This window comes from Mustela nivalis (genome assembly GCF_964662115.1).
Source record: "Mustela nivalis genome assembly, chromosome: 17".
Taxonomy (NCBI): domain Eukaryota; kingdom Metazoa; phylum Chordata; class Mammalia; order Carnivora; family Mustelidae; genus Mustela; species Mustela nivalis.
This window is the reverse complement of record NC_139036.1, coordinates 9,227,770-9,239,755: the sequence shown is the minus strand read 5'-3', so window position 1 is coordinate 9,239,755 and position 11,986 is coordinate 9,227,770.

Sequence of the window (11,986 nt, the reverse complement as noted above, 5' to 3'; positions counted from 1 at the left end):
GGCAGTTCCTTTAAAGGTGTCCTATTTCTGAGCACTTCAACTATAGGTGTAAGTAGAATATGTAAGAATATCGGAGTTGAATTGAAAGGGATTTTGGATTTTGTATCAGATATATGTTTTCATCTGCCCTGCAAGGCTAGGAAAGTAGCCCCAGACTCTAAGCTTCCGTAACCCCATGGGCTAACTTCCAATGTATCAAAGCCAACATTTCACTGAACACTACACTGTGATGTAAAAAAGACTCCCAGTGTCTCAACCAGAGATTGAAGGAGCCCTTCTCCCTCTGACTCACACGACTGCTTCCACATTGTAGGGGTTGCTATTTCCAATACCCCACTCCAGGAACCGATGACCTTCTTCAGGAGCAATGAGAATTTATTACGGAAAAAATGTTAGCTAAGTGTGATGTGTGTGGCACATTAAAAAAAATAAATGGGCAAACACAAATGAAAGCCAATGACCTTGAGGAAGAAGCAAGCACATTGAGGTGTGATCAGTGGTCCTTTATTAGTCATTGTTTCCAAGTACCAGTCCCTAAATAACCTAGGACTAATTTGGAACTTTCCACCTTGAAGTAAGACCCTTGCAGACCATTGAGAGCTCTGTAATGCTTATCTGCTTGGCATGAAATGTCCTTCAGGTAAATGCTCTTCTTTCAACTTCTTTTACTGACAAAACCCCCTATTGGCTCTGGCTCCGCCTTCCTACGAGCATCATGGGCTGTTCCTCCAAAACTTTTACCCTCTGCCCTGTGGGTTATACAGGCTGGCCTCTTGGGGAAGCATTTTGAATGGAAGTAATGCGCAACATTCATGTGTGAACTAGAGCATTGGACTGCCAGTCAGAGACCTTCTAGGGCTTTCTTTCCCTTTGCTCCATGAATCAGCAACACTGAAAGAGAGGGCGCCTCTCTCGGTCTAGGTGTCAGAGTTCAGGGACACGCAGAGGAGCGCCCCCGCTTACCAACAGTGCACATGTCACTTGAACAGAAAAAAAATTTAAGCATGTTAAAAAAAAGATAAACTGATAGCTTTTGGGGTTACTTGTTACTGCGGTATAAACTAGCCCGTCCTAGTTGAAACGCTTCTCAAAGTCCTTATTGTGCAGTATCAGGAGAAAAAAGGTTGGAGGAGGAGACAGAAAAGTTACATGGTCTGATGATCTTCCCTTGATGAAAGGGGGTGTGAATTATGAACTGCTTCTGTACAAAAGAACATGGCGAAGGGGATGAGCTGTCACTTCCGTGATAACATGGTGTTTTGTTTTTGAGGGGCTCTTCTCCCTTGGAGGCTTGGAAGAAGGAAGCTGCCACATTGTGAGCGGGTCTTTGGAGAAGGCTAGTGATGTGAGGAAGGTGCGGTGGCCTTTCGTCGCCGAGAGCTATCCCACGGAGGGGACCCCAGCGTTACAACCATGCAAAGAGAACTCTGCCAACAATTTGAGGAAGCTTGCAAGGTGACCTTTCTCTGGTGCAGCCTCTGAGGGGACCTGCCTGTGAGCATCTCCGGTGAGACCCTGAGAAGGGGATTGGGACCATCTTGTGCTCTGACTGGTGACCCACAGAATTCAGAGTCAGTAAATGGCGTGTTGTTTTAAGCTATAAATTGTGGTAGCTTACCAGGCAGTAACGGGAGACGGATGTACTTGATGAAAACATTTTTCAAGTTAGAAAATCCCTTACGTGCTCAATGTTACTCTTTTGGTAACACGGTCTTGGGATCGGCGACAGGCCTGGAATCATCTGAGGGACTTGGGATCGAAGGTGAACTAAACGAAGATGTTGCCCGAAGGCCTGTACCATCTGGTGAGGAAAGGAATGGGTGAGGGAGACAGAGAGCCCAGGACACATTGCATTAGAGCGCCCTGAGCGCTCTGGGGGACCGCAGGACGCGTGAGGGGATGGTGGCCGGTGAGTCCTGCGGCCATCTGGAGATGGAGAGTTGCAGACCCAAGTTAAGCTGGCCTGCGTGAAGACGGCAAGAGGGCCAGGAGGTTGGCGTGAAGGCCGTAAGCGGGGAGCCCACTGGGGACTGAGGTCGGATGGGTCCTGGGGTGTTCATCCTATGGGGCCTGGTGGGCCCTTTAATCTGGGGAACCACTGCAGGGTGCCCAGGAGAGAAGATGTAAAATGATCTCTCCAGCAGTAGAAGGGCAAGGAAGGAAGGAGCCATTGGAGCCCTCCCCTGCTCCTCTCCCCAGCAAGAGACACCGGTGATGACCCCCGGATTCTGGCTCCATTCTGAAGATCCAGTCGGCAGGGTTTTCAGGAAAAGAGGCAGAGAGGAGGGTGTCAAGGTTTTGGCGGAGTGAACGGGGAAGGCAGCTCTGGGAGGGAAGATGTTGGTGGGGCGCGGAGATCAGGAGTCTGGTGGGGCGCGCGGGGTCTGCAACGTGTCTTAGACCTCGGAATGGAAATGCCTCTGTGGCAGGTGGAGAGATGAGACTGGAATGAGCTAGAAAAGTCAACCCTGGCGAGCCCCCTTCGGGGTGCTGGTGCATGGCTGGTGTTCCCAGTTGTGGGACTGCCCGGGCTCACGAGGGGCCGTGGAGGGGGAGGAAGGAAAAGAGGGTCAGAGATTGAAGCAGAAGAACCGCCAGCCCGGGCTGACAGCGAGCACCCAGTGGAACAGGAAGAACCTCCAGCAGCCTTGGGGTTACTAGAAGCCAAGAGGAACAGAAAGCACACAGCTGGGTCCAATGCTGTGAAGAGGTCAAGTCAGTGAGGAGGGAGAATTGCCCACTGGGTTTAGCAACGCAGAGGTCACAGGTGACCTTGACACCAGCGGATACAACAGAGTGTGGTGGGGGTGGGGGGGGGCGTGCGGAAACCTGGTGGGCATAAGAGGTCACCATGGGGAGGTAATTGAAAACAGCAACTCCGGAGGGCTCTCTCGGACTTTGCTGCAAAGGGGAGCAAAGAGAGACGCAGGAGGCCAGCCGGCAGAGGAAGTGGAGTCAAGAGGGGTTTTTGTTTTGTTTTGTTTTCCTTTTAAATGGGAGACGAGGCATGTTTGTGTGTTTGTGGACGAGATCCTGGTGAGAACAGGGCATCCGTGCTGCAGGAAGGAGAGGGGAGGTTTTCTGGAGCCATGTGTTGGAGCAGAGGAGAGGGAATCAGAGTAGTGCGCACAGAGAGGGTCTGGCTTCAGAGGGAACAGCCCCTCCTGGAAACCCGCCCTCGAGCCGACTCCCGGGAGAAGATGCTGGAAGGTGGGTGATGAGTCAAACGCCCTCTTTGGTAGAAATTCTCTTTTGATTGCTGCCTTTCTTTGGGGGGGGGCACAGGGAGTGGGTTCACCAGCTGAGAGAGAACGGGGAGGGGGTAGTCTGGAGCTGGGGGACGGGGGAGAATGTGTGGACTGTGTCAAGGCCGTGCTGAAGCCCTTGACCCTGAGCGGCATCGAGGCCACCCCGGGAGCGGGCATCCTCCTCCAGTCAGCGTGAGCATCTGGCCATCAGCCCCCCTTCGCCTGCCGGAGGGGAGCCAGGAGGGGGCACACCAGCTCTTCATCTGAAGCAAGGAAGTCCGCTCGCTCCGGCGCCTACCCGTCGTGCGGGGTCCACTTGGACTTGAATCGCGTCTCCCCCGACGTCCCGGCTCCAGGGACCACCCGCATCTCTGCCTTCCCAGCTAAGCCGAAGCAACCTATTGAAGCTGGAATGGACGGTGGGAACGGGCCGTCTTGCCCCAGAGCCTGGACCCGGGGCCGCCCGGAAGCACATCACACTCGAGGATTGACCATGACGGAGGTCACGTTAGCCACCGGGACAAAAGCTATTTCAAGAGTCACGGGTGGTTCCAAATGACCAGCATGACCAGCTGGGGCGAAGGCAAAGTGACCTCGAGAGTAAGGAGGGGGACCGGGCTGTGGAAGAGGCAGAAAAAGGAGGAGGAGGAGGAAGTGAGGCTTATGGCGGCCCCCTACCCACTGCAGATGGGGCCGGCGACCCTGACTTGCTACGGTGCCCAGCAGCCAATGGGTATCTTTTGAGACCCTGGGGTCTGGGGGGGTCTGTCACTGATGACTGAAGGGGGCCTTCCTCTCAGAGCAGGTGTAGGGACTGGAGGGCATCATCTTCACGACCCAGGGTGTGGATGGAGGCCCCTTCCCGCCGGTCGCTGGTCCCCCTCCACCTCTCCCAGCCCTGAGAACCCAGCCACCGCACTGTCTTCGCTCCCTAACCCTGCACCCGCCACCTGTCCCTAGATGCAGGGGCGGCTGATCGGCTGATGGCAGATTAACTGGCTAAGTCTTTCCTTCCCGAGTGGTCCCGGCTACCGGTATGTGCGGGACAGCAGTTTGCTGGAATGCTAGGAGCCCAAATACTTATGTTAGGGCCTTTGACCGCACGCTACAGTGATGTAGATTTATCAAATGTTTGCCTCTTTCTGCCTCTTTGAAAGGCTGATTTATAGGACGCCGCCTCGGCCTCTCTTCCGTTCTTGAAATAGGAAGGGTTCGTGAGGAGCCAAGGTCATATTTAATATCTTGCCAAGGAGGCTTCTGCACTTGGCTAACAAGTGAACGACATCCCTGCCAAATGGCCCACATCTGTTTGGGCTCTTCTTTTTGACTAAACAAATTAGCATTAAAATACCTCGCCCCGGGAATGCCAAGTGTCCCTTTCTAGCTGAGGGAGCAGGGACAATTCTGAGGGAGGGGGCCACTGCCTGGGAGCACTAGCACTGGGCCAGGCAGATGTTTGTGGGGAGAGGGTCCCCGGCAGGCTGGTGGCCGGGGGACGATGGGACGGACCCCCGGCTGGCCAGGAGAGGCCTCGCCCTCCACTCCCTGCATATGCCCAGGGTTGGGGCCTCGGGGTAGGGGGCAGGGGCTGTGAAAAATGGACCCGGCTGGCTCATTTCTGGATCTTCGATCGGGAAGTTTTCCGCAGATGATTCCTAAAAAAGCGGAGATGTCTTCCGAGCAACATCTTATATAGAGAAGAAAGAGTCTAAAGGTGAGAGGTGCCTTTTCGGGGGCTCCTTTCAGGCTCTGCGTCCCCGAGTAGGGGGCTGGCTTGGGAAATCCCGGGGTGCGGCTGATGTGGTGTTAAAGAGCAGGGAGGGAGATGCCCTGGATTGTCATCGGTCAATGGCCTTATGATGACTGACTTCAATCCGCACCTGCAAACAGATGTGGTCTTTCTTTCTTTCTTTCTTTCTTTTTTCCTAACGATTTTACTTATTGGGGCGCCTGGGTGGCTCAATGGGTTAAGCCACTGCCTTCGGCTCAGGTCATGATCTCAGGGTCCTGGGATTGAGCTCCACATCGGGCTCTCTGCTCAGGGGGAACCTGCTTCCCCCACCCCCCTCTGCCTGCCTCTCTGCCTACTTATGATCTCTTTCTCTGTCAAATAAAAAAAAAATTAAAAAAAAAAAGATTTTATTTATTTATTTGACAGACAGAGATCACAGTAGGCAGAGAGAGAGAGAGGAGAAGGAAGCAGGCTCCCCGTTGAGCAAAGAGCCCGATGTCCCTGGGATCATGACCTGAGCCGAAGGCAGAGGCTTTAACCCACTGAGCCACCCAGGAGCCCCAGGTGTGGTCTTTCTTGACAGCGACTCCCCAACCACTGGTGTGACAGGGTAGGGACAACCAACCCTATCACCCACAAAACCTTCAGCTTGCCCTCGTGGTCATGGGTGGGAGGGACGGAGGGTGTGCCAGCGGCTGAGCCCTGCCTTTGCTGGGACCCCTCCCCCAGGCCTGGGGGTTCTCTTTTGGGGCTCCTGACATGGGCACACTTCCTCAGTGCCCTGACCCCAAAGTCTCCCTGAGGACCAAACTAGAAGGTACTTCCCTTTCCTTCATCACAGGAGGGGGTCACTGCCTGTGTACCGGGGCTCCGATTGACTTGACCCCGGCTGAGTGGGTCCACAAAGGGCACAAACCCTAAGTCAGGCCAGTTAAGGCCATCATCTCAGTACCAAGACTTCCTTCCTTTTCTTTTTTTAAAAGATTTTATTTATTTATTTGGCAGACAGAGGCAGGCAGAGAGGCAGGCAGCGAGAGAGGGGGAAGCAGGCTCCCTGCCGAGCAGAGAGCACGATGCGGGACTCGATCCCAGGACCCTGAGATCATGACCTGAGCCAAAGGCAGAGGCTTTATCCCACTGAGACACCCAGGCACTCCCAGGCACCCCTTTTTAAAAGAGTTTATTTATTTACTTGACAGAGAGAGAGAGAGAGAGACAGAGGGAGTGCACAAGCAGGGGGAGCAGGAGGAGGGAGAAGCAAGCTTCCCACTAATCCCAGGACCCTGGGATCAGGACCTGAGCTGAAGGCAGACGCTTAACAGACTGAGCCACCCAGGTGCCAACCCCCCAAGATTTCCTTTCTTGCTAGGTTTGGATAAGAAGTTTGCCACAAGTTAAGAAATAACAAATATTTGTGAATAATAGGGGTTCCCCTATCTTAAGGGGAGAGAGCTTGCCAAGAGTTGTGCCAACAGCAAGTAGGGGGAACAAACTGTCTCCTGGATGGAGCCATGCCTGAAGCTAGATTGCTTCCAGGCTTCTCCACTACAGGAACTAACACATTCCTTCTCTTAATCAGGCTTGTCCCTTGCAACTGAGAGTCCAAACCGAGACAAAGGTTGGTTAATGATTAACGGAGGAGGGCAGGAGAGTAGCTGTGGATTTTTCTTCCCGTCTAGTTCCGGAGAGCTCACCTATATTTTAGAGACCAAGGGCCAAGTGGCTGCCTGAGGGGCCTGAATTAATGAATATGCTGGTGGGTTATTTAGACTGGAGAGACTCAGAAAGGTGGGGAGAAGAAAGTGAGTGTGTGTGTGTGTGTAGTTCCTGTTCTAGAACCTTTTGGGCAGAAGCACTGGACTGGAGGGGAGCCTGGGGCCATGCTCTCAGCCCAAAGGCGATGCACATCGTCTTGAGCAAGCAGGTTCTTAGAGCGCACTGCCCATCTCACGTGACTGCAGTTCGAGGACTGGCCAAGATTTTCTTGGGGAGATTCCAGGCAGAGGTCAGGCTGTTGGTGGTCTGCAAGCTTGGGGGAGGCATGCTTGTGTGCATGAGGGGTGGGGGCAGGCAGAGGTGGTCTGGGTCTTCCGCAGGAGATCAGACCGGCGGTCAAGGCCATCAGGGAATTGCACCAACTTGTCTCCCAAGCTACGACCCCAGAATATCCCAGGGTCCTCTTTCTGCCAACCACCCGACCTGGCCTGTGGGTTTCCCTCTGCCCTACCTTTGTCCCTTCTCCCTTGTCTGCCCAGGTTCAGACCATTTATCCTCGGCTGGTCTCCCCAGTTCTCCCAGTCCACCTTCCGGGCCACGGCCTGACTCTTACTTCTAAGGCACATCCGTGGCCTGCTGTCTTCCTGCTATCTTCAGTGGCTCCCCATTACCCCTAGGGTGAAGTCCAGACTACGCCCTGAGGCATATACAAAGCCTGCCGATTCCATGCCTTCAGTGTCATTCCCCATCCGTCCCTTGCGCCCTTACTCCAGCCATGAACTTGGTTTTCCAGACACTTCCAGACAATCCATGAGACATCCCGCGGGGCCTTGCTCACCCTGGTCTATGCTAGGAACGCCCTCGCCCCTCCGGTTCCCCTCCCCTGCCGCGTTCTGCCTGATGACCAGAGGCCGACGCTGAATTCTTCCCTGAGCGCGGAAGCCCAGCTGAGCCCAGCAAAGCCCCATAAGGAGAAGACGGTGTGACTAGGGCAGAGAGAGCTGCAGGCTCACTGTGGCTCAGATGTCCTTAGAAGAGAGTCAGGACCTACTGCCCGATGGCTATGCGATGGGCACGGAGCCCAGAGGAGAGGGTCAAAGAGTCAAACCGAGACCCAAGAACCAGGATCCTGGAGCAGTAGGTGCCCAGGAGACCCAGGGGGGCTGAGCCAGCCCCCCACGGCAAGGTGTCAGGGCCCGGAGAAGGTGGAGACCATCCAAGCACTCCAGGTCAGAAATGGGGTGCCCCTGCGACTCCCACCCCGCTCCTGGGGTCCTCGCTCCCCACGGATCTCCCAAGCGGACTCCTGGGGGTCAGGGAGGGATCTGGGTTCACCTCTTTAGCGGCATAGGGCCCTGGGGGATTGATTTGCTCAGGATAAGAGACTGAATGGGTGTTGAGTTAGCCCACACCCTGGGTGGGGAAGAGGGGGGGATGGTACCCCTCCTCTTGCCGGAAGCTTTGTTTCAGTCTGTGTTTGTTGAAGCTGGGAAGGGGTGTGGGGGAGGTCTTGTTTATGTTTGTCTTGCTGACGGCCACTGCGATTGTTGCTTGTTCAGTCCTGCTCACCTTGCTGTCACAAGATGTTTGGCGTGGAGCGGGGTGACCCTCCCTGCTCCTGCCAGTCCCACCTCTGCACTGGGCTTTGCTTTAGTGAGAGGAGCTGATCCCTAAGTGTAGTTTTGGGAGGTCCCCAGCCCACGGGGCCTCTGGCTGCCAGCTCCTGAGGAGAGACAGGCTTTCAATGCTGCCCACCCCCTGCCATTTTCACCCACCCAATCTGGCTGACCTGCCTTCTTGACCTTGACCTGAGCTTTGCGCCTGTTCTCCTGGCTTGCACTTCTCAGATGGGTCCCCCAAGTTATGAACCGGTGTGCTAGCGGAGCCCACGGGTGCTGGGAAGGAGTCCAACCAATGATTTTAGGGGAAAAAGGTAGCAAGACACTAAGTTCTTGCCTAACCTATCTGAAAAAGGCCCCCCCCCAAAAAAAGAGGCGGGGGTTGGGGGGGCAGAGAGAGAGAGAAATAATGGCCAAGAGGTCCACTCGACTAAGGTTGCTCTTCTGCTAAGTACTCGAGCCAAGATAGTCCCAAAGAGAGAGGAAGTGGTAACAATCTATCGCATTCGGAAAACCAAAACTGTGAGAAATCGAGAAATGACAGTAACTCATCCTGGGTCAAGTCTGCTGAACACGAAGATGCATTCACCCCAGGTTCGGTCCCAGGGGGTGGGTGCCACTCTCCTCCACCCTCAAGGGCTGGTCCAAGACCCCAGCACAGACAGTCGTCCCTCCTCCAACTCCAGCCACCACCCCCCTCACAGTGGCTCCCCGGAAGCCACCCACATCTTCCTTCTGTCACTGACTGATCGTCGGCCGAGTCAGTGCTGCTTCTGGGTGCCAGGGGACACAGCGGTGAGAAAGAGTGCTGCCTTATTGGGGTTCGAGTCTAATGGGGGAAGCAAGGAATGGTCTATAGACCGGTAAATACAACACGCAGGTTGCATATTGATGGGTCCTAAGGGAGACGGATGCAGTGGAACAGTGCTTGGCTAGGTGGTGGTCTCCAGGTAGAGCAGGCAAAGCCCAGAAACACGTAGAAAACCCAAGCCAGTGGGCAGGAGAGGAGGTGAGGGGTGGTCAGAGTCAGAACAGAGGACGTTTTCCAGCCGGCGGACTCTGCGATGCATCGCCGTGAGCGGTGACCCAGGCTGGGCCCATCACACAAGCTCGGGGAGGTCAGACGCTGCCAGGTGCCTTGCCTCTTGGATCTTCTGCGATGTGCCTGGCGGGGCCCAGTGACGGTGGGACAGAACCCAAATCAAGAAGTGAGAGCCGGAGCTTCTTTGATCCAGAGTATCTCTTCACATCTTCTTTTTGGTTAGGAAATTGTGCCTCAAGATGCACGGAAACTAATATTTTTGAGTTTCCAACAAAGACTAAGCAAGTGTATTGCACCTGCTTACTTCTAGTCTGTGCAGATGAGCAGATAGAAATGTACCTACAGGGATCCCTGGGTGGCTCAGTTGGTTAAGCCGCTGCCTTCGGTTCAGGTCATAATCCCAGGGTCCTGGGATGGAGTCTCACATGGGACTCCTTGCTCGGCAGGGAGCCTGCTTCTCTCGCTGCCTCTGCCTGCCTCTCTGCCTGCTTGTGTGTACTCTCTCTCTGGCAAATAAATAAAATCTTAAAAAAAAAAAAAAAGAAAGAAAGAAACGTATGTACAGTTGACAGCTGATGGGAAAGACCCCAAAGCAGTCTGCCAAGTGTCCACACCAATGGCCGGACCCTATTTATCTTCCTCTAGCCTTAGACGCCCGGTTGGTTGAAACCACTGACCTGACAGAGGGAGAGAATGTGCCCCTGCAGCAGCAGAGCCTTGTGGCTAGAGCCTAGAGGCCCCATGGGCCTCTAATTCCAAATTAAGAACCAAGGCAAGATCCTCATCTCCTTTCAAGTCAAATGAGCTATTCTCTTAGAACGTGAGCATGTCCTTAGAAGGGACCCTTCTGTGGTCAGTTACAGGTATCTAATCACCTTGGGCGTGTCGGGGAGTCGGGGACCCCAGCTCTAGCAGAAACAGAGGAGGCAGCCTCCCGTTACACCAGGGGCAGCAAGCAGGAAAAGCTTTGCTCTGCTCCCAACAAGGCCTGCCTGGCAGAGAAGTGCTGGGTCCCCGTTGTTTCCCTCGCACAGCAGACCGGAGCGGAGGAGGATGGCGGGGTGGGGGAAACCAGGGAGAACCAGCGGCGGGAGCTTCTAAGCCAAGCACGGCTCTTGACAGTTTTGTCTTTTCCAGAACCAGCAAACGGGGTGCTCAAAGCACATGTGTCGAAAGGTGTTTCTATGGAGCCCATTTTTATGTTTGAAAACACAAAAGCGGGGTCCTGGGAGCAGGGAAGGCATCCCGGGCAGCTGCAGGCTTCCAGAGACAGAGCCTTTGGTGAAATGTGGTTTTATCCTTACAACAGATACGGTGGCTTTCTTGAAATAAAGGGAGGCTGGTACAGTTTCCCCAGGGCCAGAAGGAACACTGTGCTAAGAAGCCTGCTTTTAAAAAAGCTAATAATGAAGCAGCTGGTTGCGTCCTTTCCCCCTTTTATTTGTTTGCTGTGTTCTAGGATAACCGGCCTCCCGGTGCAACCCTGTTTCATGTCTCCAGGCCCTCCTCCCGCTCCTGTAGCCCCTACCCCGTCAGGGCCCCCAGGGACCTAGTCCTGCACTTGCAGCCGAGTGGCCTGAAGGACCCGGGTAAAAACTGATTAGTCCAGAGATCACGTCCCAGGCTGTGCTCCCGTCCACTAATTCAGGAGCGGGGTGGGAGGTGTTCCCGGGGAGAAGGGTCCTACACTTGGGAAGGACCAGGGGACGCAAACACAGAGACTTTTTTTTTCTTTTTTTAATTTTACTTAATTTTGGGTCCCCTGAGGCCGTACTGCATGCGTCTAAGTGACATCTGAAGGGAGCTGTCGTGTTGGCAAGACTTCCCACCATTAAAGAACAGGCCTCACCCACCCTCGATAATGCTGATGAGCACAAAGTCCTTAGGAAAGGTGGTCAAGGTCAGGTGTGGAGAAACAAGGTGCCCCAGGACTCTGGGGGAGCAAGCAACATCCTGGGGCCTCTAGGGTGGCGGGGTGGGAGGCGGTCACTGGAGCCTGAAATCCACATTCCACACTGGGACCTACGGGGCAGGGGTTTGGGGAGGTGGAGGAGTCATCTGAGAACAGGGTGTCCGCAGGGAGGTCTGAGGCATGGTGGAAAATCCCCAAGGTGGCTTCACATTGGAGATACCCGGAGAGAAAACTGGGTCTGAGCACTGAAAAGCTGCAACTTCATTTGCCCAACGGGGACGGTATGCAAGTCATTGGTATTTTCCAAGCAGGCGAATGAGAGGCCTAGGAGGCACTAAGGATGATTTCTGTGCTGGTTTGGAAGGAAAGAAGCGACTGGGGGATTCCAAACCGAAGGGAGGGTGAGGGCAGGTCGGTCATGGCTTTTCTTCTTAATAATCATGATGCTTAATAATTATGCTCTTATTCTTTGGAGTATACAAGTATTACAAATCAGGTTTGGGGGTTCCTGAGTGGCTCAGTTGGTTAAGCATCTGACTCTTGGTATCAGCTCAGGTTAGGGTCTTGAGATCGAGCCCCGAGTCAGGATCTGTGCTGGGCAGGAAGTGTGCTGTCTCTCTCCCCTACTTAAAAAACAAACAAACAAACAAACAAAGCAAAACAAAACAAACAACAAAACAAAACAAAAAAAACTAACACCCCCCCTGCCCCCCAGTG